The sequence below is a fragment of the Pinus tabuliformis genome, chromosome 5_1 (assembly GCF_031772625.1).
Source record: "Pinus tabuliformis cultivar Carrire ecotype Pingquan chromosome 5_1, CPIR1, whole genome shotgun sequence".
In the NCBI taxonomy this organism is placed as follows: domain Eukaryota; kingdom Viridiplantae; phylum Streptophyta; class Pinopsida; order Pinales; family Pinaceae; genus Pinus; species Pinus tabuliformis.
Genome location: NC_142305.1, coordinates 873626644 through 873652854, shown reverse-complemented (window position 1 = coordinate 873652854; position 26211 = coordinate 873626644). Strand labels below are relative to the sequence as shown.

The 26211-nt window shown below is 32.8% G+C and overlaps 1 pseudogene; it reads right to left on the bottom strand.

Moving 5' to 3' along the window:
* Positions 1–331: 331 nt before the first annotated feature.
* Positions 332–1246, bottom strand: LOC149167604 (NAD kinase 2, chloroplastic pseudogene; annotated as a pseudogene).
* Between the last annotated feature and the right edge of the window lie 24965 nt (positions 1247–26211).

Sequence of the window (26211 nt, the reverse complement as noted above, 5' to 3'; positions counted from 1 at the left end):
ATTTATTTTCATTAATGCACCCAACGATTCCTTAAAAGCACTGAGATTTACAAATTTCGATTCCTTAAAAGCACTGAGAGATTTACATACAGGATTCTGTCTGATTTTCAGAAGAACAAATCTTCAAAAGCAGCACAGGTTTTTGGTTCAGATTTTTCCCGAGTTCATGCAAAATACAGGTTTTTTCCACTTCTGATTGTAATTTTGATTACCTGTGCACTTTTTTTAAACAGTTTTTGCCATGTGTTTTTAATATACTCTCTTTTTCTGTTAATGAAAAATACTTTTACACAGAATTTGTTCATCCTGGCTCTAAGTATTTGCAATTTGCTTAGTTGATATAGGTTTGATCGCTTTTTTTAGTCCTATTAGTTGATACGCATGCAGATAGCCTCCCAGCTTTTGCTGGAACGCTGTGCAGTTTAGAAAGACTGGGCACATCATCATCATCATCATATGCAGCACAAATCTGACTTTCCTGAAAACATTTACTACTTTGATCGCATTCATTTATAGTTGGAAGAGGTTGCTTGCTCATGTAAACAGGGATAAGGTCGCCTCTTGAGAGTTGTTTCCATCTCTTACCTTCAAACAATACCCATGAATTACTTTGAGCAGCACCAGAAATATTCGATTCAAGCTGAGTTGAATTTGGAATTATCATAGGATGAAATGATAGTGAGTGGAAACATATTGTAGTAAAAAGAATGCGTGGGACATTAGGACGCACTATGGAGCTTCCAGCTAATGTAGAATAGGTTGTGATTCTAGTAGGGGTGGCTACTATCATTCCATAAACTTGCACTTTAGTTATAAGGTCGTTGTGCTCATAACATTCATTCTTACAAAGGTAATGATTGGAAACACGATCATCCCCAACTTTATTAAGGACATCAAACACGTTTCCTGGTATAGCTTTCCCATTGTGGAATATCCCATTACCTAGTCGCATTTTGAGTGTTACGTAAACTCCATCTGTTGTAATATTTCCATGAATAATGGACTCCAAATCTCTTCGAAAACCTATAAAATGATGTGCAGTGAAAAATCCCAGAGAACCAAGATTGGAGGAAACCACAGTGGAAACTGTTTCATGAAGTATCAGATCATCCCCATCCAAGCATGCAACTAAATCTTCTCTTTCATGGAGATAACATGCATAATGAATATGGATGGTTTGAGTGAAGTTGAGCCCAGGAAGGATGGAAAACATGTTCTCCACCTCAAGCTTCACTAAAAAATTCATTTTTTTTAAGTTCTCTGGTTCGTAATATTGACAAAACTCCCAGGCACTTTTCTTGCATTTTTGTCTGTGGTAAGCTTATTATATTGACAACTTCCTTTCCTTGCCAATGTCTTCTTCAAACTGTCCATCTGTCTTTTAAGTTCACGAAGTTCTCCACTCTTTTTATTCAAGCGAGAAGTACCTAGTTCAAAAAGGGACACCCATTCGACAATTTTAAGGGTGCTTATTGACTCCTCATATGAATCTGGTTCAGGACTTATGTGCCCAAACATCAAAGGCTTTTCCTTTCCCCCTAATGGAACCTGAAGCAATTGAATCAATTTTCTATTTTGAAATGGCTTGTGGATTTGTATGTTCCGATGCTGCAATAAAATCCCCTCGAGATGAAAGGGACTTGTTTCTGTATTGCGCCTCCTTCAAACAATCTCCAGTAACTTCAGGTTTATCCATCCTCTTACTTCCAGCAAGATCTACAAATTTGGGGCAGCTATAAAGGTTACAAAGCTACGGGATTTTGCATCATTTAATCATCTATGAGGGTCAACATAGACACAGGTCTCCTAAAATGTCATTCATGTGTATCACTCTTACTTTCTTGCAAGACAATGTGTTATTTAGTAAAAACTACACATCTATGTGTTTGTTTTTTTTAATATATTGTGCCTATATATACCCATTTTGGGGGTTCATGTTTCCAGGCATCCCCATTTCGGAAACTTTTAGATGTTTATGTGTTTTGTCCAACTTAATCATAGGGAGATTCTTCTATGATTAATTTCAACATCCAATGATTCAAATGTAGCCCTTGAGAGCTTAGGAAGTAGGGACTACTTTTGAAGATCAGGCCATGTGCTCTTCTTAATCTGAAATAAGAAATCCATATCGTCTTTTGTAAAGAAACACAATTACCAAGCCCTTCATAAAAGGGATTCAATACTCGATCATCTAGATATCAGGGTCCTTGTAACTTGGCCATTGCCCCATTAACTTTCCAACTAAGCTTTTCTCTATAGCCAAAAGGGCTTTTCTTTGGAGAGTGGGGGTTTTGATCATTATTTCCAGGAACTCTTCTAACTTCCTCACGAAGTGCTCATGATTTGAGTGCACCTTCCTTCCTTGCTTTGTAGATTCCACAAAAAGGAGTTGGAAATATGCTACCTCCTCCTTGAAATCCTAATCACTAGGAGTTTTGAGATCTGCCTTGGAAAAGAGCTCATCTGAGTAGGGTTGTCTAGCTATTAGTAGAAGAGCAAAGTGGTTTCCAAAAAGTAATTCCTAACCGCAAAAAAGAACTATACTTAATCTTTGCATTCTTTTCCTCTATAACCCCATTATTTTCATTATATAGAATAGGTTGTTATTAGTTTATATCTTCATCTTTTGTTGTGAATGGATTTGTTCATTATCTTTTTTTTTTCTTCAGAAATTATCCACTGCCTCTTTGTGTTTGTTTGAAGGCCTTTCTTCACTGAGAGAAATGCATGCACAACTTTATATCTTTTTTAAAACAAATTGTTATAAATTCATAAATTTGCATAACATGTCTCATATTTCTAGTTACTTCTATGCAATACGGGTGAGAAATTACCACACCACACATTATATAAGCAATTGTGGAAAAAATAATTTCTGGCTCATTTTGGTGCGAGTAACTATTTTCTTCAGGTTATGATTATCATACATGACATTCTATATTTTATTGCTACTAATTTTCTCTAAGCTCATATATCTTTGGTGAAATTTTTATGCAATGTGATAACATTGGAGTTACCAATGGTTTTCAAAGCATTCTCTATGGACTTGAACCAACCACTTCTTTTTCAGGTTGGTGATGGTTCTTTTTTATTTAAATTTTCTGTGGTTTAGTTTTTGTTGCAGAATAGAAGATTTTGAAGGATGGTTTTCTTCACACCATTAGGTGGCATAAAGACTCATTAATTTCTTCAGTCAGAGTCAAGTCTTGTGATAGCATATAGTAGTAAGAGGATTGCTGAGTTTTCAAAACTTTTGTGTTGTTCCAATCTGCAGTAGGGTTGGAGATTCTATGTTTGGGAATTGTTGGGATGACGTCAATGATGAAACTAAATGATGACAAACATAAATGACACTAAAGAATGCAAGCTATTTTGGATGCAAGAGTTCCCTTTAAAATGAGGCATCATGCCTGGTTCATTATGCACATGGTGCTCCCAGCTGAAAGAAAGTTACATAAAATAGCATTAATAAACCAGATTAGAGCAATTGCCGTAATCTAGAAGATGGTGGTCATGATTTTTGGAGGGACCCATTTGCTATATGAAGGTCTAGACTAGGATACAAGGCCATTTTACAAGTATGTTTATTTTACAGCTCTACTAGCATGTAGTAAATCTTAGGAGTCCTTGGTGCTGCCACAAATCTGTCTAAATTGTCCAACAACTGACTAGGATGGTCACTTTCTAATTTTCACCTTTTGTGGAAAAAGTGACATGCTATCAAATTTGAAGATTGCCCCAAAAGAGAAAATTAAAATTGATAAATTCTGGATTTTCCACTCCATAAATATTCAATGTTCATTTTCGTGATTTCCTTAAGAAAATATTGTAATGAGACAGGATTTGGAATCACTACGGGCTTGATTTTGTATTGTGGTCTAGAATTTCTTTGTTTTCTGCTTTAATTGAATAACAAATTTTGATTTGAAACTGAGCAACAGTGGGTATTTCCTCCCTCACTTTTTCTCCTGACAATTTCAAACAGTCAAAAAGATTTAGGGCATCAGCTACAGCCTCCCAGTGATCCAACTTTCCATCCTCATCCTCACTGATTATCCATCTTGCTTTAAACTATAAGATGTTGAAGCGATGTTAGATCTATTCTTCCAAGTGAAAAATCTGTCCTTACCAATGGAAAGAAATTAAAATTCTAGATATCGACTGGAAGATTTAGATTGTAGCATCAAATCCAAAAGAGATAAATCTGGTCATGTTCCTTCTTCCTGTATACAGAAACAAAAACCTAAACCTATGTCAAGGAAGAAGCATGGTAACGAGGAAAGCCTCCTGAATATTTTTGTGGGTTTGGCTTTCTGAATGATATGGTGTAGCACACTCATATAGCTGTTTCCTATACAAAACAAGTAGGCAACAAGGACACAATAGAGAATTAGTATATTTTTTTAAGTGTCACAGGCCTATGCCTCGTAATCTAGAAACCACATAATGGATTGACACCCATTGAGGTTTGAGGACTCCCAGGCCCGAAATGCAAAACCCTTCCGAAATTTCCAAGAACACAGTTATAATTTATGCCAAGTTTAGAGATTGAAATTGAAACTTCTGTCAGTGTCCACGAAACACCAAAATAGGTCAAAAGGATTGATGACTAAAAGTCAGCCAGTAGGACAACAAATAGTTAACTCCTCTGTTTCACCCATAGATCCAATTTAAGGCATTGTTCTTATTGATTGGGTGAGGTATTTTAAAGGAATCTTCTCATAGCCATCAAGGAGGTAGCTGGGCTTAAAGAGTGTGGATTTGCACGACAGCAGCACTCAACGAGAATACTTCTCTTGATTAAAATGTCTCTCCCCTGTAGGGGTCTATACCAGAGGCTCTTCTATTTATCTAGCTAGGAAGTCGAAGTCCAGTCACAACCTTTTTTATAAACCTTTCATCCGGGCAAGGAACCAATTCTGTTGTAAGGGTGGTCCATTGCTTATAGAATTTTTTGCTTTGCTGCATATGGAAATATAATGAAATCTAAGTGTAGCAGTGGTGGGCTATATTACTACTAGCCCCTTCTTTCCAACACATAAACATAAAGCAAGCGATCAGTTTACTTTTTATTTCCCCCTTGCTAGGCATACTACTGTCTCGGGTTTGTGTTGAAGGTTAAAATACAAACACATTTAATAATAAAGGAGACTAGAAGCAACTAATAGTTTGAGTTGGTAGCAGGTAGTTCAATTTTTTTGTTTCTTCTTCTTAGGGGGCTTGAGGGGGATAAATCTGATTTTTGGGGTTTGTGGAAATAATAACATAAACAAGTTATTGTATTTCCCAATGCAGAATCTCGATGCAGATGGAATGCAGGGATGATTGATAAACCCTGGAAGCATGTATACTCCACAGAAAATCTTGGCCTCTGAAGGTTCATTTTGGTTTGGATACTGCACACCTGTAGCATATAATCTCACAGAATCAGCTAACTAGAGATCCCAATTAGTCTATTCCTCCTGTAATTCAGTGGAACCTTGTTGTGATTTCATTTCTTGGTATTGCTAAGGCCAATACAGATGTATAACAGCCCCCGACCTGGAATTGTTGGTTAAAAATTGATGGGTTTTAGGCTTGATTGGACAAAGTTTGATGAAAATTAAGGAAATACAGGTTTCCTGCTAAGTCTTCGACAAATGTCCAAAGAATGTGAGCGTAAAAATTCACCAGGGAATTAGAATTTCAAGTGTAAGAATATATTTGAGGCTCTGCAACTGGAACATCAGCTTCTTGTTGCTGATGCATATGGAAAGAATTCATATCTGCATCTGTGTCCAATGATACATGATAATCATGACTTCCATCTTGATAGAATGTGTTAACGTCAGGTCCTTCATTTTCCTGCCCAACAACATCAACAGTATCCGAACCAATATTGACTTCACCATGAGCCTCGACTCTAAGCCTCTTTTTGTAGTCCTCCATCTCCCTCTTGTACCTCTCCCTCTCACGTCGACTTTGTTCAATGTATGGCAGTTTTTCATTGTCTGAATACAGTATGGACCTCCCACTATGCTGTTAACGGGAGAGGGGGGGTGGTCATATTTGATATTGGCCATTGGATGACCAATGTCAAATTGCATAAACGTCGTCAGATATAATGTGAAGAACCCTGAGTTGGAACATTGATTACGAACCCCTATGACATTAGTGAGGGAGCGGGGGTCCGCATTGTGTCTTGACCATCCATTTTCAACATGTATCCACCGTTGGATGTTAGGACCCTTCTGTCAATGTCGAGTTGGAACCATGCTAAGGGAGTTTGGAACCTGGAATATTAGATTGTGAGGAGCTTGTTAATGGACCAACAATTCGATGTCCAAGGACGATTTTAGAAATTGTATAGGGTTGATATGAGCTATCAGATCTAAGATCAACCAACATAACCACTGTTTGATATTTTAAACTACCAATGGTCGATAAACCGAAGGGACCCTTGAGGTTATGTGGGGTCAAAAATAATGCATTTATTTATTATTTATTATATATATATATATATATATATATATATATATATATATATATATATATATATGTTGTTTTGCGTTCATGCAATATGAAAAGAGAAGTGGTGGGCTCCGTGTAATTTATTTAAAAACATAAATATGTTATATGTATGACCCTCTTGGGTTGTCACTAGAACTGTGAGCTATTGAGGGTTGGGTTTCATATTTATTTATTATTTATGAATATTTACATAGAGGGGATATACTTTGGTCCATAAGTGTTAAGTTTATATGTTATTTAAATGATTTTCATATTTATATATAGATTAATAATTGGATAATATTTATATAATCAATTAATATATAAACAAAAACATATATATTTATATATCTTAAATAAAACAATATATGAAAATATATGAAATTGTGTGTGGGGTCAGAAAGAAGTTAGCATGTTGGCTAGTTGGAGAAAGAGGCCAAAAAGCTTGTTTACTTCCAATAAGGAACCGAGGAAATCCTAAAGAGAAGAGTGAGAATCACAAGGAATAGGTAAAAATATGGAAGTACAAGAAAATACAAGTACTTTAGACAGGAAAATTAGTTATAGATTTTGAAATATAGTTACAACATTGAGGAAAGTAGGTAGAATTGGAATTTTCTCGGTATGGAGAATTTGACGAAAATTATGCAAACTTAAAAAGACCGTAAGTTACAGCTCACAAATAAGAATTGGGCATATAACAAATAATTAGAATGACAGTTTCAGGATGATTATAACTTCCTACCCAAAAATTTGAATTGAAGGTTAAATTTTTGGAAATTTTTGAAGAAAATCTACAAGAGTCTTCACATGTTAAAATGTCATAATAGGTTACAATATTTCAAAGGTCATATATTTTAGCCTGGGGATTGGAATAACACAAGTAGATAGTCAATACAAAGAAATTGACGAAGAGGACAACCTGGAAAATCTAGAATTCTTAAGTCAATGATCAATTTGAACAAAATATTTAGGAAACACTATAAGTAAATTTTCAGGGAAAATTTCCTAGTAACATATAGGAGTCAAAAATATGCCCAAGGACCTTAGAGTGAAGAGGAAGTAGTTAGGGTTACAAACATAAGCATGAATGATGTTAAAAAAACTAATGATCATGTAGTGGACCAACCTAAGGGTAGGGATTTGGAAGAAACAATCAAAAATCTCAAATTGGAATTTCTCAACTATAAAGATGACAATGAGAAGCTGATAAAAGATAAACAACATATTAGAAACCAAATATTTAAGAGTTTAAACAAAATTTAGAGTGAATTGACATAGAAAACTGAGTCCAGATTAGCTTATGAGCAAAGTGCATGGTTTATGATGAGAGGTATCGGAAGGTCAAGTCACTCCAAAATTGTTTCTTATCAACACTATCACTCAGCTAGGAAAACAAGTAAAAGGGACTATTTTACTATCGAATCTGATAATATCCATATTTTTTCAACACTTAGAGAAGTTAGAAGAAGAGCAGAAAAGCAAAGCTAAGAAAAATTAAGGCCCCCATATTTAATGGCGAAAATAAGAAAAGGGAAGACGAAAATACCTGGTTGCTAGAGATGAGGAAATATCTTTAATTGTTACACTATTCTTCGAATTTAGAGTCTAGAATTATCATATATCACTTGAATGGAAAGTTGAATCTCTGGTGGAAATATCTTTAATTGTTACACTATTTCTCAATACCTCTGCCTCTGATCACTACCCCATCACTCTAACTTTGGAAACCCACTGTCCTCTTGGCCCTATTCTATTTAAATACAACCCTCTTTGGAATCAGATTCCTGTAGCCAGAGAAATTGTTTAGATGACCTGGAGCCAGCATGTGGAAAGTTCGCCATGCTTTATTTGGGAAACCAAATTAAAAAGAACCAAGCAGATTTTAAAAGATTGGGCCAAAGATAATTATCAGGAGCCAGAGGAGATCAAAAAGAAAGTCAAGAATGAATTAGAAGGTGTGCAGTCAAGGATCGAAGAGCATGGATTATCACAGCAAAATAAGGAGCAAGAAAGTGTATTATACGCACAACTGAGGCACATTAATAGGGAGGAAGAAACCAAGTGGCATTTAAAATCTAGACAATTATGGCTTCAAGGAGGAGACAAAAATACAGGCTACTTCCACAAACAGGCGCCTGCTCAAAAGCTTAGGAACGATGTAAACACAATCCTGGACAGCGAAGGAAATCGGCACAGCACTCAAGAAACCATAAGGAAGGCTTCCTCCAAGCACTACAGGGACCTCCTAACTGAAATCAAAGGGGCAGAAGACTATTCCGACTTGCTCCAGCATCTGCCCAAAGGAGTCAGTAAGGAGATGAACGACAACCTTAGCAAGGAAATTAAAGAAGAGAAAATTAAAAGAGCAATCTGGAGTCTACACCTTGATAAGGCGCTTGGGCCTGACGGATTCCCCATCTGTTTTTTCAGGGAGTTCTAGACTCTGATAAAAAAGGACCTGACAAAGATGATTCGATGGGCACAAAGAAAAGGGAAAATAGGAGGATTCACCAATTCCACCTTTCTTGCCCTCATACCTAAGGAAAATTGGTGCTCTTCCTTTTCCAGATTCCGACCCATTTCCCTCTGCAATTCCTCCTACAAAATTCTATCCAAAATCTTAGCTACGAGACTCAAACCCCTCCTTCCCTCCATGATTTTTGAAATTCAAGGAGGTTTCCTGCCCAACAGACATATCACTGATTCCATTCTCCTTGTCTAAGAAGCCATCCACTCGAGTTTATCCAGGAAAGAGAAAGGATTTGTTCTAAAACTCAATATGGCGAATGCCTTCGATAGAGTAAGGCATTCCTTCCTTATTGTTGTCATAAAAAAGATGGGCTTCGAATCTCCCTTCATTAATATTATTGTAGCTTGTATCTCTAGGCCATGGATCTCCCCCCTGATCAACGGTAGGCCAGGTGAAGCATTCCAATCTTCCCGAGGTCTCAGACAGGGTTGTCTCCTCTCTCCCTACCTCTTCATCCTCATGGCAGAATCCTTCAGTCAAGCTTTGGACCACAATCAGAGAGTGGGCCTTATAACTGGTATCAAATTCGGGAATGGAGCAAAAAACATTAATCACTCACAGTTTGCTGATGATACCTTATTAATTGGGGGAGCCTCCAGCATAATAGCAAGGCAATTCAAGATTCCCTAGGGTTTTGTGAAGTCCCATCTTGGCGGAATTACCAATTTTGTCTTCCCAGATACCGATTGTGAGTGAAACTCTTTCTATTGTTCCAAGTATACAACCGCTCAATTCTCGTGCTCCAGGCGACGAGACTTACCAGTTTCATTGGAACCCTGTTTGGGAACCTTCTGAAAACGGTATCCCTTTTTGGGAATACACTTCTCCTCGGGTTCCACCACCACCATTTCCTTCCGACATGGAAGACACATCCCCTACTACAACTGACGAATCTGGTGCGCCAGGTGGCGAAATTTCCACCGCAACGGAATCTACACATGTTAGTAGAACTCCTACTACTGGGGGACTACCTCCTCGCTATAGAGCAATAAGCAATGTTATGTCGTCTCCTTTCCCGGGTTCTATCTAGTCACAACTCACTTTTTCCAACACGGAGCCTTTGACTCCACAAAGTCGCAGTACAACTGTTACCTCAGTCACAACCCCTCCAACGGTATCTGTGGCTTCTTCGACTCCCATTTTTAGTCGACCTTCGGCCTCTTTATTCGGAGTCTTTGATCCCACATTGAATGTCCCACCTGAAGGCCAATACGATCAGTATCTACCACCTCTCGGGATCTGGACGGGTCTACCGGCTATTGAAATTTCAGTCCCGTTGTCAATTGATTGGGGTTCCACCTTTTATCATGGTGGCCAAGCATTGTATGCGCAACCTGAAAAACCACCTCAACAAAACCTACAAGGACAATCCTTTCAAGGAAACCCTTTTGCCTCTGGTGGCCCATTTTTCACCTCTCATACTCAACCTACTGGTAATCCAGGTCAACCTTTTGTTCAACAAGCTCAACCTGGTATCCAGCAAGGTTCTCCTACTGGACAAACTGGTCAATCATTTGTTAACCCAAATCAACCCAATGTCCAGTATGCTCAAATATCTGGACAAGCTGCCCAACCCCTTGGTCAGCCCACTGTCCAGTACAATCAACCTTCTGGACAAGCTGCTCAACCACTTGGTCAGCCCACTGTCCAGTATACTCAACCTTCTGGGAAAGCCGGTCAGCCTCAAACACAATTAGGCCAACCAACTGCCCAGCCCACTCAGCCATCTGGTCTGTTAGGACAACCTTCAGCTGTACAACAACAAATCCAATCCCAACAGGTAGGCCAACCTCAGTATCAGCAGGTACAACCTTCCGGGAAGGTAAGCCAACCTCAGTATCAGCAAGGTTATCCTTCTGGCCAGATAGCCCAACCTACAGGACAGCCTACTGGCGCTGCTCAATCCGGTCCTTGGCCCCAAGCGGGATCCCCAAACCCATCTGGTCTTCAAATGCAGGCTGGAGCTCAATCCCAAACATTTTATCAAACTCAGGCTGGTTCTCAAACTCAATCAGGGGTCTCGCCACCGTATGGTTACCAACAACCTCAAGGGCAACCTTTGTTTGCCCCATACCAGAATTACCAACAACTGCAGGCGAATCCTTTGCAGAATTATCAACAACCATATGGCGCTTCTGCAGGATTGTTTGGTAATCCATGGAACGCTGGGGGGCAGATGTACTCTCTTATGGATGGCTGCGAACACACCACATACATCATGTACTTAAGCTATCAGTTGTATCTCTCGATGCAGATTCTCCGCGGCGGCTACATATGTTCTTGTAAAGCATTTCACCCCTCTCTCTCTCTCGGGCCTCATGCTTTAGGGGGCATCTGTTACACAGTAATTTGTCACCGTTGGTCACCGTCCCTGTTACCCATTTCCCGCACGGTGGAGGACTCATTCCGGGACCTATGAGCAGTGACATAACTTAAAAACACTTGCATTATGTTCTCCTCAGTATGGACTTCATTTGCCCTGAAGAATCAGATAAGCCCTCAAATTAAAATCTTCTGAACTATTTTGAGCCTACAAAGGGATCAAATTTCTAAGGTGCATGCTTTTCGTTTACATCCATCTTAACTCTAGATTTAGTGAGCATAGAGGGGGATTTAATTTCTTGATGATAATGTTAGAGTTTGTTCTATTTGTAGAGTTTGTGAAATCTTACAAAGACCCGGGATTTCACACGAGTGAGAGAGACAATTTTCTTGATGTGGTTTATAAACATGTATATGCATCTCCTTGATAGGGATGAGTAAGTGGAGGGATATGGAGATGAGTATGAGATTGTTTTGTGTGAGAAATCCATCACAACTTGCTAGATTTCTCACTCTACAATGTTTCTATGTGCTTGAGTTTGCGCTAAAAGGAAATCTAACACATGTTAGGTTTTCTTTTACATTGAAATGTTGTTAATCTAGCACACATTAGACTTATTTAGTCCTAAAATTTTGTTACGTTCTTGTGTTTGTGCTAGAAGGAAATATAGCATGTGTTAGATTTCTTTCAAATTTAGATGTGTTTGTGTTTCTGTTGGAAGAAAATTTAACGCAAGCTAGATTTCTTAGACTCTACAATGTTGTTGTTGGCAACGTGCTTGTACTTGTGGTAGACATAAATGTAGCACTTGCTAGATTTCTCAATTTACAATGTTTCTATGTGCTCAAGTTTGCGCTAAAAAGAAATCTAACACATGTTAGATTTTATTTTACATTGCAATGTTGTTAATTTAGCACACATTAGACTTATTTAGTCCTACAATGTTGTTATGTTCTTGTGTTTTTGCTTGAGGGTAATATAACATGTGTTATATTTCTTTCAAATTAGAATGTGCTTATTTGTGTTGGAAGAAAATTTAAAACAGTTTATAATTCTTATACACTACAATGTTGTTGTTGGCAACTTGCTTGTATTTGTGGTATACATAAATCTAACACTTGCTAGATTTCTCATTCTACAATGTTTCTATGTGCTTGAGTTTGCGCTAAAATGAAATCTAACACATGTCAAATTTTCTTTTACATTGCAATGTTGTTAATCTAGCACACATTAGACTTATTTAGTCTGACAATGTTGTTATGTACTTGTGGTTGTGATAGAAGGAAATATAACACGTGTTAGATTTCTTTCAAATTTAAATGTGCTTGTGTTTGTGTTGGAAACAAATTTAACACAAGCTAGATTTCTTATACTCTACAATGTTGTTGTTAGCAACGTGCTTGTATTTGTGGTAGACATAAATCTAGCACTTGCTAAATTTCTCACTCTACAATGTTTCTATGTGCTTGAGTTTTCTTTAAAAGGAAATCTAACACATGTTAGATTTTCTTTTACATTGCAATATTGTTAATCTAGCACACGCTAGACTTATTTAGTCCTACAATGTTGTTATGTATTTCTGTTTGGGCTAGAAGGAAATATAGCATGTGTTAGATTTATTTCAAATTTAAATGTGCGTGTGTTTGTGTTGGAAGAAAAATTAAACAAGCTAGATTTCTTATACTCTACAATGTTGTTGTTGGCAACGTGCTTGTATTTGTGGTAGACATAAATCTAGCACTTGCTAGATTTCTCAATCTACAATGTTTCTATGTGCTTGAGTTTGTGCCAAAAGGAAATGTAACACATGTTAGATTTTCTTTTACATTGCAATGTTGTTAATCTAGCACAAATTAGACCTATTTAGTCCTAAAATGTTGTTATGTTCTTGTGTTTGTGCTAGAAGGAAATATGACATGTGTTAGATTTCTTTCAAATTTAAATGTGCTTGTGTTTGTGTTGGAAGAAAATTTTACACAAGCCAGATTTCTTATACTCTACAATGTTGTTGTTGGAAACGTGCTTGTATTTGTGGTAGACATAAATCTAGCACTTGCTATATTTCTCAATCTACTATGTTTCTATGTCCTTGAGTTTGCACTAAAAGGAAATCTAACACATGTTAGATTTTCTTTTACATTGCAATGTTGTTAATCTAGCACACATTAAACTTATTAAGTACTACAATGTTGTTGTGTTCTTGGGTTTGTGCTCGAAATATAACATGTGTTAGATTTGTTTCAAATTTAAATTTGCTTGTGTTTGTGTTGAATAAAATTTAACACAAGCCACATTCTTATACTCTACAATGTTTTTGTTGGCAGCGTGCTTGTATTTGTGGTAGAGATAAATTTAGCACTTGCTAGATTTGTCACTCTATAATGTTTCTATGTTCTTGAATTTGTACTAAAAGTAAATCTAACACATGTTAGATTTTCTTTTACATTGCAATGTTGTTAATCTAGCACACATTAGACTTATTTAGTCCTACAATGTTGTTATGTTCTTGTGTTTGTGCTAGAAGGAAATATAGCATGTGTTAGATCTATTTTCAATTTAAATGTGCTTGTGTTGGTGTTGGCAATGTGTTTGTATTTGTGGTAGACATAAATCTAACACTTACTAGATATCTCAATCTACAATGTTTCTATGTGCTTGAGTTTGCGCTAAAAGGAAATCTAACACATGTTAGATTTTCTTTACCATTGCAATGTTGTTAATCTAGAACACATTAGACTTATTTAGTCCTAAAATTTTGTTATGTTCTTGTGTTTGTGTTGGAAGAAAATTTAACACAAGCTAGATTTCTTATACTCTACAATGTTGTTGTTGGCAACATGCTTGTATTTGTGGTAGACATAAATCTAGCACTTGCTAGATTTCTCACTCTTCAATGTTTCTATGTGCTCATGTTTGCGCTAAAAGGAAATCTAACACATGTTAGATTTTATTTTACATTGCAATGTTGTTAATCTAGTATACATTAGACTTATTTAGTCCTACAATGTTGTTATGTTCTTGTGTTTGTGCTCGAAGGAAATATAACATGTGTTAGATTTCTTTCAAATTCAAATCTGCTTGTCTTGTGTTGGAAGAGAATTTAACACAACCTAAACTTCTTATACTCTACAATGTTGTTGTTGGCAATGTGGTTATATCTGTGGTAGACATAAATCTAGCACTTGATAGATTTCTCACTCTACAATGTTTCTATGTGATTGATTTTGTGCTAAAAGGAAATCTAACACATGTTAGATTTTCTTTTTACATTGCACTGTTGTTAATCTAGCACACATTAGACTTATTTAGTCCTACAATGTTGTTAAGTTCTTGTGTTTGTGCTAGAAGGAAATATAACATGTGTTAGATTTTTTTCAAATTTAAATGTGCTTGTGTTTGTTTTGGAAGAAAATTTAACACAAGCTAGATTTCTTATACTCTACAATGTTGTTGTTGGCAATGTACTTGTATTTGTGGTAGACATAAATCTACTACTTACTAGATTTCTCACTCTATGATGTTTCTATGTGCTTGAGTTTGCGCTAAAAGGAAATCTAACACATGTTACATTTTATTTTACATTGCAATGTTGTTAATCTATCACACATTAGACTTATTTAGTCCTACAATGTTGTTATGTTCTTGTGTTTATGCTTGAAGGAAATATAACATGTGTTAGATTTCTTTCAAATTAAAATGTGCTTGTGTTTGTGTTGGAAGAAAATTTAACACAATCTAGAATTCTTATACTCTACAATGTTGTTGTTAGAAACATACTTGTATTTATGGTAGACATAAATACAACACTTGCTAGATTTCTCATCCTACAATGTTTCTAGGAGCTTGAGTTTGCACTAAGAGGAAATCTAACACATGTTCTACATTTGAATAGCTATTATTGTGAGTTCTACACTTGTTATTGTTCTTGTTCATTTTGTTACACATACAATGATGCGAGTAGTTATAGTATTTATAAATTCGTATTTTCTTCAATAAATGAAGAAAGTGATAATAATATTTTACTTTATTTTCAGAAACCATGGACTATGAAGCTAGTGAGAATTCAAAGGAAGCATCCAAGGAAAAAGGAAGTTCAAGAAACACAACACCAAATTCTTTAAATGGTATGAGAATTTTAAATTAGTTTATACTTTGTTACAATTGTTAGACATATGATAATAAGTGGTTGTTGATTAATAAAAACCATGGAAATGGCCTTAGGAGTGGTTTTTTAATGAGGACAACCCATACCAACATGGGTAATTTTTTTTCCCGAGCAATTTTAGCTAGGTGATAACTATTGGCATCATATAGTAAACTTGCATAACATATGTACTTATTTATTATTGTGCGTGTAAATGGAAATCGTGTATTATAAGGTTGTTTAATAATATTTGGTATTTCATGTCTTCCATATTCTTTTTTTTCTAGAAACTGTGGAAACTGGTGTGCGTGAAATTCGAAGTAAAGTAGTGAAGAGAAAAAGAAAAACAAGTGATAGACAAACGATGCCTCCTTCAACTGGTATGGTGGTTTTATATTTTTTGTACTTTTTTAGAAATGGTTGGATTAGGTGGTTTCTTTTCATAGCAATTTTACCCAGGTGATAACTTTTGGTGTCATATAGTAAACTTGCATTAAAATTTGTACTCATTTATTATTGTGCATGTAAATGGAAATCATGTATTATAAGGTTGTTTAATAATATTTGGTATTTTATGTAGTCAATATTTTTTTTTTTTTAGAAACTGTGGAATCTGGTGTGCCTGAAATTTGAAGTAAAGTAGTGAAGAAGAAACAAAAAATAAGTGATATACAAACGATGCCTCCTTCAAATGGTATGTGGTTTTATATTTTATGTACACTCTCTTAGAAATGGTTAGATTATGTGATTTTTCAATATTTAAAAGAACATTATGTGACAATATTTAAAATTATATTTTCAATTTGATTCATGCAAATATTTTTTGTTGTTGTTATTTGCAGAATTGGTCGGCCCTAAAGCAAATGAAATGTTACAACTATCACTTAAGAAAAAGAAAAGTTATTCAACTCAAATGGCAGCATCAATAACACCTTCTACTTCTACTTTTGAAATGATTAAAAAATACAATACAACTAATAAATATGAGTTTGTGCAAGACTGGTACATCCAAATAGAAGCTCCCCTGAATATGTTTCCTGATATGTATCTATTTGGATCAATAGATGGAAAAGAACCAGAGATATTAGGAATAATAATTAATTGCTATGCTTGCAATGAAAATGACATTGACTTTCAAGTGGAAATGATTAAAGAAAATGAGGTAAAATTAATTTCATGTCAAGTGGAGTATACAAATTTTAGACCAGATTTGATTGAAGCTTCAAGTACTGATTCAACAAATACGATAAAGAATTCAATGTTCAAGTTGGATAACTATGAGAGCTTATCTAAATCTGGACTAACTAGTTGCGCAGATCTTTTAAAACGCATTGCCACTGTTCTGAGATATCGCTATGTAAGAAGTAAAAAAACATCATCTGTACTTCTTCATTTACAACAAAAAGGTAAATTTCTTGATAAAATACCAGATGATAAACTTGATTCTCAATTACTTGCTTTGAGAAGAGTATATTTATCTGATTTGGAGGAGAACATAACAGAAAGTGATTTCAAGCCTACTACAGAATTTCAAAAAACTAGGAAAGTTGAATATGAGACAACAAACCTTGCAAATCAATGTGATGAGATTCATGAAGCCTTCAAGCATTGCTATCTATTTTCAAACTCCTTTAGTAGAAAAGTGGTTGTTGAAAGATGCATAGAAGCTCTGAAGGTGTTCAAATTAAGATCACGAGATGATTTAAATGTTCAAGTATTAGTGAAATCATTCTTAGAAAAATTTCAAACCTCATTACCTGATGCTCTTCTGATTCCATTTGACATCAATGAGTCTGATCCATTGGTAAACTCTGTCAAAATTATAAATGAGACAGATCTAAATTCCAAGAATATCAATTTTTGGATAGTTGATGGTCAACACACCATTCAAGCAGCGAAAGAAATTTTAACAAATCCTAAATATAATGTAACTACAGAAGCGAAAAAAAAATATAAAAAACGTAATGCTCGATTCTTGCATCCATCAGTTGAACCCACTGAGGTGATCCGCATTTGTTGTCAATTAAATTCTGCAAATAAGGTGTTCTACAAAACTCCATTTATTGATTGTGTGCGCTCGGCAAGGCATTTCTTAATTACCAATGACAAATTAAAGAAAAGAAGGATTGGATGTTCTAAGACGGCTGAAGACAAGGTATGTAATTTTAATTATTTTTACATTTTAACATTTTATTATTGTATCTATTTTTATTGTAGATAAATGACTAAAGTTGATAATATAAGTCATTTTTATTCATATTTATAATGAATTCTCATTAGTTTGTAAAACCTTATTTAGTTTCATTTTTACATTGAATTCTTATTAGTTTATATTTCTTATTTTATCAGGTTGATGATGAAATGTTGTGCTCATTCTTCGACTGTCCAATTACAAATTTTTTTGATAAAAAAATTCTCTTATATCTCGAGGAACCTATTTGGGATAAATGGGACACTGTTTTTAACTGTTACCAACTAGGCACATTAAAGTGTTCTCCAAGCCAACCCGATTTTGAGAACTACAACAGAAATAGTCTACACAGTTTGACAGCAGCTACTCTTCGGCCCCTTCAGGGATTAACAATGGAAGAAATTGCTTCAGTAGCAGATAAGCTATTGGATGGAACCATTTGGTTTTCTATTCCACATAATCATCCATCAAATGCCACAAAATTAAAAGATTATTGTTCTAAATTCAAAACCAACAGAACAATATTGGATGCAATGGTAACATATTGTCAAAGTCATGATCAGAACTTGAATGAGATGACTCTTACCACATTCAACATTCTTGAGCATTATGAAATTAATGATATCATATTTACCAATTTTTGCAACACGGTGGAGGGGTCTACTTATGTCAAAGGAACACGTAATACAAAGATAGAGTCCCTTTCTCAGCAAGCATGTGGAGTCCTTGACAGAATAATAAATGGATCGACAAGTGTTCAACAGGTTGACAACAATTTTGAATTTGGTTGTCATTTTGGGGGCCCTGATCTTTTGTCAACACTTTTGCACTCTTTTCCATGTCAGTTGCAACCAGTTTTACATACTGACCTTGTTGTTTTGGATACACTAGCTTTGAAAAAAGAACAATTCCACAAGGGATATTATATTGAATTTTTTCGATTTCTTATCGAAAAAAATGAGTTGAATGACTTTACTACAGTTCTCTTAGTAGAAATTTGGTTTTGTAATGATGTACGCCAGTCTTTGGATATTTCCATAAAGAACTCCAAGTTCAACTATAAAATGACTAGTGGCATTTATGAATATAAGTCCCAAAACAATTATAGTTATGATGTAGTTCTTACTATACATTTCTATACTTCAGAATTAAAAATTTTGGAGGCTATCAAATACTCTCACACATTCGATGAAAATGAGAGAGATTATGATTTCTGGATGGATTTATTGGAAAAACACCAACAATGTAGTGATGCAAAAGTGGTCATTTCTCTTTATGCGGGGACAAATTTAATCAAGGCCTGTTGTACATATGGAAGAAGAATTTCATGTGTTGTGCAAACAGAGACACAAAGGACAATCATGTTAAATACTTACAAATCTTTTCAACTATCAAATCAAGGATCCATTAACTTCTTTGAAAATTCAGGTACTACAATTCATTCTTTTTTCTTATAATACTTTGGATAATATTTTGTTCATATTTCTTAATTGTCAAAGTGTTTACTAAAATAATTAATGATGGAGATTCTAAAACAGAGAATGATGAAAGTGGGAAGCAAAAAAATAATCAACATAGTGCTCATGATGTTGAAAAAAGTATAGACATGGAAATAGGAGGAGAAGAAGGAGAGGAAGAAGTTATCATACCAGGTACATAATTTTATTGGATTTTGCTCTTGATAATTTTTCAATTTATTTAATTTCCTTATTCATAACATTTTTTGATGACTATTGCAGGGAATTATGAGATGAATGGAATTAATCAAGACAATGACCATGGCATGATGGAGATAGAAATGGGTATTAATCAACATAACTCTATCATTTTTATTTATTTTATTATTATGCTAAATTATTATTTTTATTATGGTGATTCATATCATCTCATATGTTGATTGTAGTTGGAAATAAAGAGAATGAATATAATGACGAGGGACTGTCCCACAAAACTACAATCAAGACCAAAATATTATTATGGACGATTATAGATGATTCTTTTTTTGTATAGTTGTTTAATGAATTTTGTTCATCGTCACAATTTATAACATTTTTTATGTTTATTATAGCGACAAGCAAGGAGAACCAAGACATTGATCAAATGAAAGTTAAACAAAACTTTAATCAAGAACAAAATATAACATCAGGTGCTTATAATTTCTCCACTTGTTTTCCTTATTATTTAAAGATTCTATTTATTTTCACAATTCAAAATATTTTATATGTTTAATTTGGAGACAGCTAAAGGTAACAAAGATGATGATGACGTGCAATGTTACAAATATGAAGATAATGTCATATCAGATACTTATAACTTGTCTTATTGTTTATCTTATTATTCTTCAAACTCTAATTCTTGTAACTACCTTAACGTTGTATATTTTTATTATAGGAACAAATAAAAAATATAAAATTAACAATCAAAATAATGTTAAAGGTGTGTGTGTGTGTTTCTTTCTTTTTAAAGGTTGCATTACTAATGTTTTTCTTGGTATTGGTATTTGATTGAAGGTTTAATAGGAAGTACAATTGGTATTTGATTGAATGTTTAATATGTTTACTCCAGGTTCTATCAAGATGATAAAAGAACTTATTGTTTCATCTATAAATAGCGTGAAAACCTTTCATGGTAAGTGTATCGTTTCAACAATTTTTTTAGTAATTTTTGTAAAATGAATAAAATGGTTTGATTGGTACATCCAAAGTGTTTACTAAAATAATTAATGATGGAGATTCTAAAACAGAAAATGATGAAAGTGGGAAGCAAAAAAATAGTCAACATAGTGCTCATGATGTTGAAAAAAGTATACAGATGGAAATAGGAGGAGAAGGAGGAGAGGAAGAAGTTATCATACCAGGTACATAATTTTTTTGATTTTTTCTCTTGATAATTTTTCAATTTATTTAATTTCCTTATTCATAACATTTTTGGATGACTATTACAGGGAATTATGAGATGAATGGAATTAATCAAGACAATGACCATGGAACGATGGAGATAGAAATGGGTATTAATCAACATAACTCTATCATTTTTATTTATTTTATTATTATGCTAAATTATTATTTTTATTATGGTGATTCATATCATTTCATATGTTGAATGTAGTTGGAAATAAAGAGAATGAATATAATGACCAGGGGACTGTCCCACAAAATTACAATCAAGACCAATATATTATTATGGACGATTATAGATGATTCTTTTTTTGTATAGTTGTTTAATGAATTTTGTTCATCGTCACAATTTATAACATTTTTTATGTTTATTATAGCGACAAGAAAGGAGAACCAAGACATTGATCAAATGAAAGTTAAACAAAACTTTAATCAAGAACAAAATATAACATCAGGTACTTATAATTTGTCCACTTGTTTTCCTTATTATTTAATGATTCTATTCATTTCACAATTCAAAATATTTTATATGTTTAATTTGGAGACAGCTAAAGGTAACAAAGATGATGATGAGGTGCAATGTTACAAATATGAAGATAATGTCATATGAGATACTTATAACTTGTCTTATTGTTTATCTTATTATTCTTCAAACTCTAATTCTTGTAACTACCATAACGTTGTATATTATTATTATAGGAACAAATAAAAAAGATAAAATTAATAATCAAAATAATGTTAAAGGTGTGTGTGTGTGTTTTTCTTTTTAAAGGTTGCATTACTAATGTTTTTCTTGGTATTGGTATTTGATTGAAGGTTTAATAGGAAGTACAATTGGTATTTGATTGAAGGTTTAATATGTTTACTCCAGGTTCTATCAAGATGATAAAAGAAATTACTGTTTCATCTATAAAAAGCGCAAAAACCTCTCAAGGTAAGTGTATCATTTCAACAATTTTTTTAGTAATTTTTGTAACTTGAATAAAATGGTTTGACTAGATTATTTTCCATTGTGTTGCAGCGAAAATAACTGAAAAGAAACTAGTTATTTTTGAACTAAAGGACATTTTTTATTATAGCATCGATGATGAAGCAACAAACAAAGGGCATATTGAGAAAATGGGAGCTGATGCTGATTACACAATAGAGAAAAAATTATTTTGGATTCATCCACATGCAAAATCATTTTTTGAAATGTGTTTCAAAAATGAATCTCTTGAAATTGCAATTTGGACGACAGCTTTGAAACAAAGCACAACAAGATTTCTAAAAAAGTTGGTTTCAGAAACATTACAAGATAAACTTTTGTTTAAGTGGACTGCTTCAAACTGTAAACCACAAAAGGGACATAAGTTCATTGACTATCCAACGAAAGTTATACACACTAAATCATTGAAAAAAGTGTGGGAAATGCATACCCAATATGACGCAACCAATACTATTATAGTTGATTGTTTAATTGAGAGAGTGAAAGAGAATCCAAAAGAAAATGTGATTCTTGCCCCTCCATTCATTGGAGAAAATCAAGGGGATAATTGGTTGATCAATGGGCTATGGAGAATATTGAATAAACTCAACAAGGCTACAGATGTGCGAGCTATTTTGAAGGATGTTCAATTACGTTAAGAAGTAACTTAAGATTATTGATGTCTATTTCATGCTATTATATGTATGACATCATGAATTATTATTTTTATTTCACAACATTAATAAAAGAATTGTTGATTTGGTTTGTCATTACCAAAAATAAAATATTTTTATTTTCTTTATTTTTCGTGAGATGAATGGTCATTTAATGTTTTCATATCAAAATTTCCCATGCTATATTTTTTTTTTACAATGGATTACATTGTATGTAAAATTAATAGATCATTGGTCTATTTGTTTTAATTAGATCATTACAATTATTTACTATAAATATGGTTTAAGTTATTGTTATACCTCTTATAAATTAGTAATGTGAAGGATGACCCATTGCATTCTTATAACCTTTTTTATTCCATATAAGTTGAAAAACTATATTAAGTTGTATGTAGCACCAACAATAAACATACAATTTGTACTAAAAGAAGCACCAAAAGAAACTAAGGTAGAAACTCTATAAATTAACATATAATAATTAGGTTTGAAATTTAGAAATTGTATTATATTGTATGTGAAAAATAATATATAATTAGTTTGTTTACTTGCACTAGACCATTTTAATTATATTTTTCAATTGCAATTAAATAAATCATTATAAGTCTTAAAATCATTGATTTAAATGGTGGTTCAATGCATTCTTATAAGACTTTTATTCCATACAAATTAAATAAAGGTATTAGGTTGTATGTATAAAGTAAACATATTATTTGTTTGTTAATTTTAATGGGGCAATTGTTTTTGTATTTTGTGATACTATGAAATCATTGTAAAATTACCTTAGCATACAAATGGAAATAACTCATAATAAATATTAACATCATTTTTAAAATGATAGGTTTTTATGTCCTTAAGCAATGAAGTGTTGAAGTGAAGATATGTTAATATCATACATGTTGTTACAGTGCAGATGCAAATGGGCATTACTACAAGTCAGAAGGTGTTGTTGATATTTGAAATGGAAGGAGTATTCTTCCAATCATACACCAAAGATGAACAAAATTTTCATATCCAAAGAGAACCAGATTGGCAGTTTGGTGATAGGTCCTTTTTTCTAAGGCCTTTTCAGTCAGAAGTATTAAAATATTGCTTAAGAAATTATGATGTCGCAATATGGACATTAAATGTAACTGACAAGTACATCCGAAAAGTACTTGAAAAATCAAATATTGATATAAAGGAATTTAAATTTGCATGGGACAGGTCTCATTGTCATTTGCAAACAAAATTGGAAGCAGGGAGAACAAGACAATTTTATGAGAAAAAGTTGATTGATGTGTGGTCCCAATATGGAGATAGTTATGAAGAATCAAATGTATTGCTAATAGATACAAAAAAGCATACTTCTCAATTCATCGGATATCGATCAAACCACATCTTGATAAAATCATATATAGGAAAAGAGCAAGATATGTGGCTTCTGCAAGTTTTATTCCCCTTTCTTAAGACACTTCATCGTATCAAACAAAAACATGAGCACATTCGAATGTTCAATAGAACATGTACTTCATTGTAGTTGATGGAGATATTTTCCTTTATAAATTTGTTGAAAAGTACATTCCAATTTTTCAATACATTTTGGACATAGTTTTTGTTGAATCAATTTGTATGATTTTATATTTTTTGAAATATATGGGATGCCAATTATATTAATATGTATATTTCTTATTATTAATAATTGTTTTTGCAATGACTTTGTTGTATCAATTTTTTTTCTAAGATGTGTGTGTGTTCTTAAATGAATTGTTTGCCATTCAAATTATCTTACATGAACCATCAATGCATGTTATTGTTAATGACTTATGTTTACTTATATGTATCAATAATCATATATCAATGTGAAATATAAGTTTTTAAATATAACTCCTTGCAAACAAAGGTGTTATTCTTACTAAAGAAATTATAATAATTTACTTGATAAATGTTATGTGCATTATTCACTATTCACAATGCATTATTCACTATTAAGGCTAATGATAAATGTGTCATAGGTAAATGATTTGATCTTTTTGAAGCATAAGATATGTGATTTTTCAATCGATAGTTTTCATAAATGTATATGCTTAAATCAACTAATGGTTGTAACTACAATCATATCATGTTGAAAATCAACAAGGCACATAGTCAGTTATTCATTGTTTACATAAAAAATGCACTAATATAAGTGCATAAATGTAACATGTAATTTTTGAGATAAAAAATATATTTTAAATAATTTTGCATTTCTTAAAAAAACATATACATGACGATAATGATATATAAGTGGATTATCAAGGTTTGATTAGACACTATCACAAATGAATTATGTCATTGAACTTTTTGAACTGTAAGGCATCTAATTTCATATTCTTAAATCACCTATTTGTATATGCAATCATCTCATCTCATTTAATTTAATAAAGAATCCATATATTGAATTTTATTTGTCTATCATGGAATTTATTAAGATTGTATTAATCTCATATTATATTGTTTTGAAACAAAACTCCATGAAAAACAAAATTCTCTTTTTAATAAAACATGGAATAATTAATTAACAATGTGTTAAGTGGACCATCTAGACCCATTAAGGAGATGGGTAAAATATGGTTGTATTTAAACTTTTTTGCACCATAAGACATTGATTTTCTAATCCATATTAGCATTTTTTCATTTTCATTTCTTAAATATTTTATTTGTGGTTTAAATAATTTCATAGAATCGAATATGAGTTGAAGAATTCTATTTGGCTATATGCATTGATAGAAGTTCATAAATGTGATGCATTCTCTAAATGTAACTCTTAATGTAAGTATATATATATATTTTACAAAACAAATTATAATTAATTGATAATGAGTTTTAAGTGGTCTAAGTGTGTAAATGTGACACTTTTAAAAAAAATAAAACTCCATGTAATATGAAATGTTTTTCCCAACAACACATGGAATAATTAATTGGTAATGAATGTTAAGTAGATTGTTAAAGTTATTTAAAGGTACAAGTCATAAATAAATGTATTTAAACTTTATGCAACATATGGTATTTGATTTTCCCACCTTTATTAACATTTCGTAAATTTCAATTCTTAAATAAATTATTTGTAAATGAAATAATCTCATAGAAACCAACAAGATGAGTATGTATTAAATTATATTTAGTATGTATGTATGTGTAAATGGAATTTATTTTTGAAATAAAGATCTCAATGTAAGTAAAAATATATATATTTTTAGAAAATTAATAATTTAAAATCAATTATTTATGACTTCTAACTGGTTTATTCTATTTTGAATTGACAATTTTTTCTAACTATGCATTATTAAATCAATTATTCCTATATGCAATCATGTCATATAAGTCAATAAGTCAAGAAACCATTAATTGATTTTTATTTAACTATCATGTGGTTTAATATGAATGTATAAATGTGAAATTGCTATTTCTAGAATAAAAAAAACCACGTAAAGAAAATGAATTTTCTAATAAAACATGGATTAATGACTTCACCATGAGCATTAAGTAGACTATTTAAGCTCATTCAAGAGATGAGCCATAAATGGATTCCTTTAAACTTTTTTCACCATATGACATGCTTTTCCCATCAATATTAACATTTTGTAGATTTCAATTCTTAAATAAACTATTTGTACTTAAAATAATCTCATAGAATCCAACAAGACTCAAAAGTTACTTATTGAATTTCATTTAGTTATATGTATTCATATAAGTTTATAATTGTAATTTATTTTTGAAATAAAGCTATTAATGTAAGTAAAGATATATCTTATACAAAACTAATTAGAATTAATTGATAATAAACTTTAAGTGGTTTATTCAGACTACATGAAAAATCAAGTGTCATAGATGAATGCCTTTTAATACATATTTAATATTCAAAATCAATATCTTAATTATAATTTATTTGTATTTACATTACGTATTTAATAATTAAAGAACACGGGGAATTATATAAATTTCAATTAAAATACATGAGTTATGTTTCACACTTAT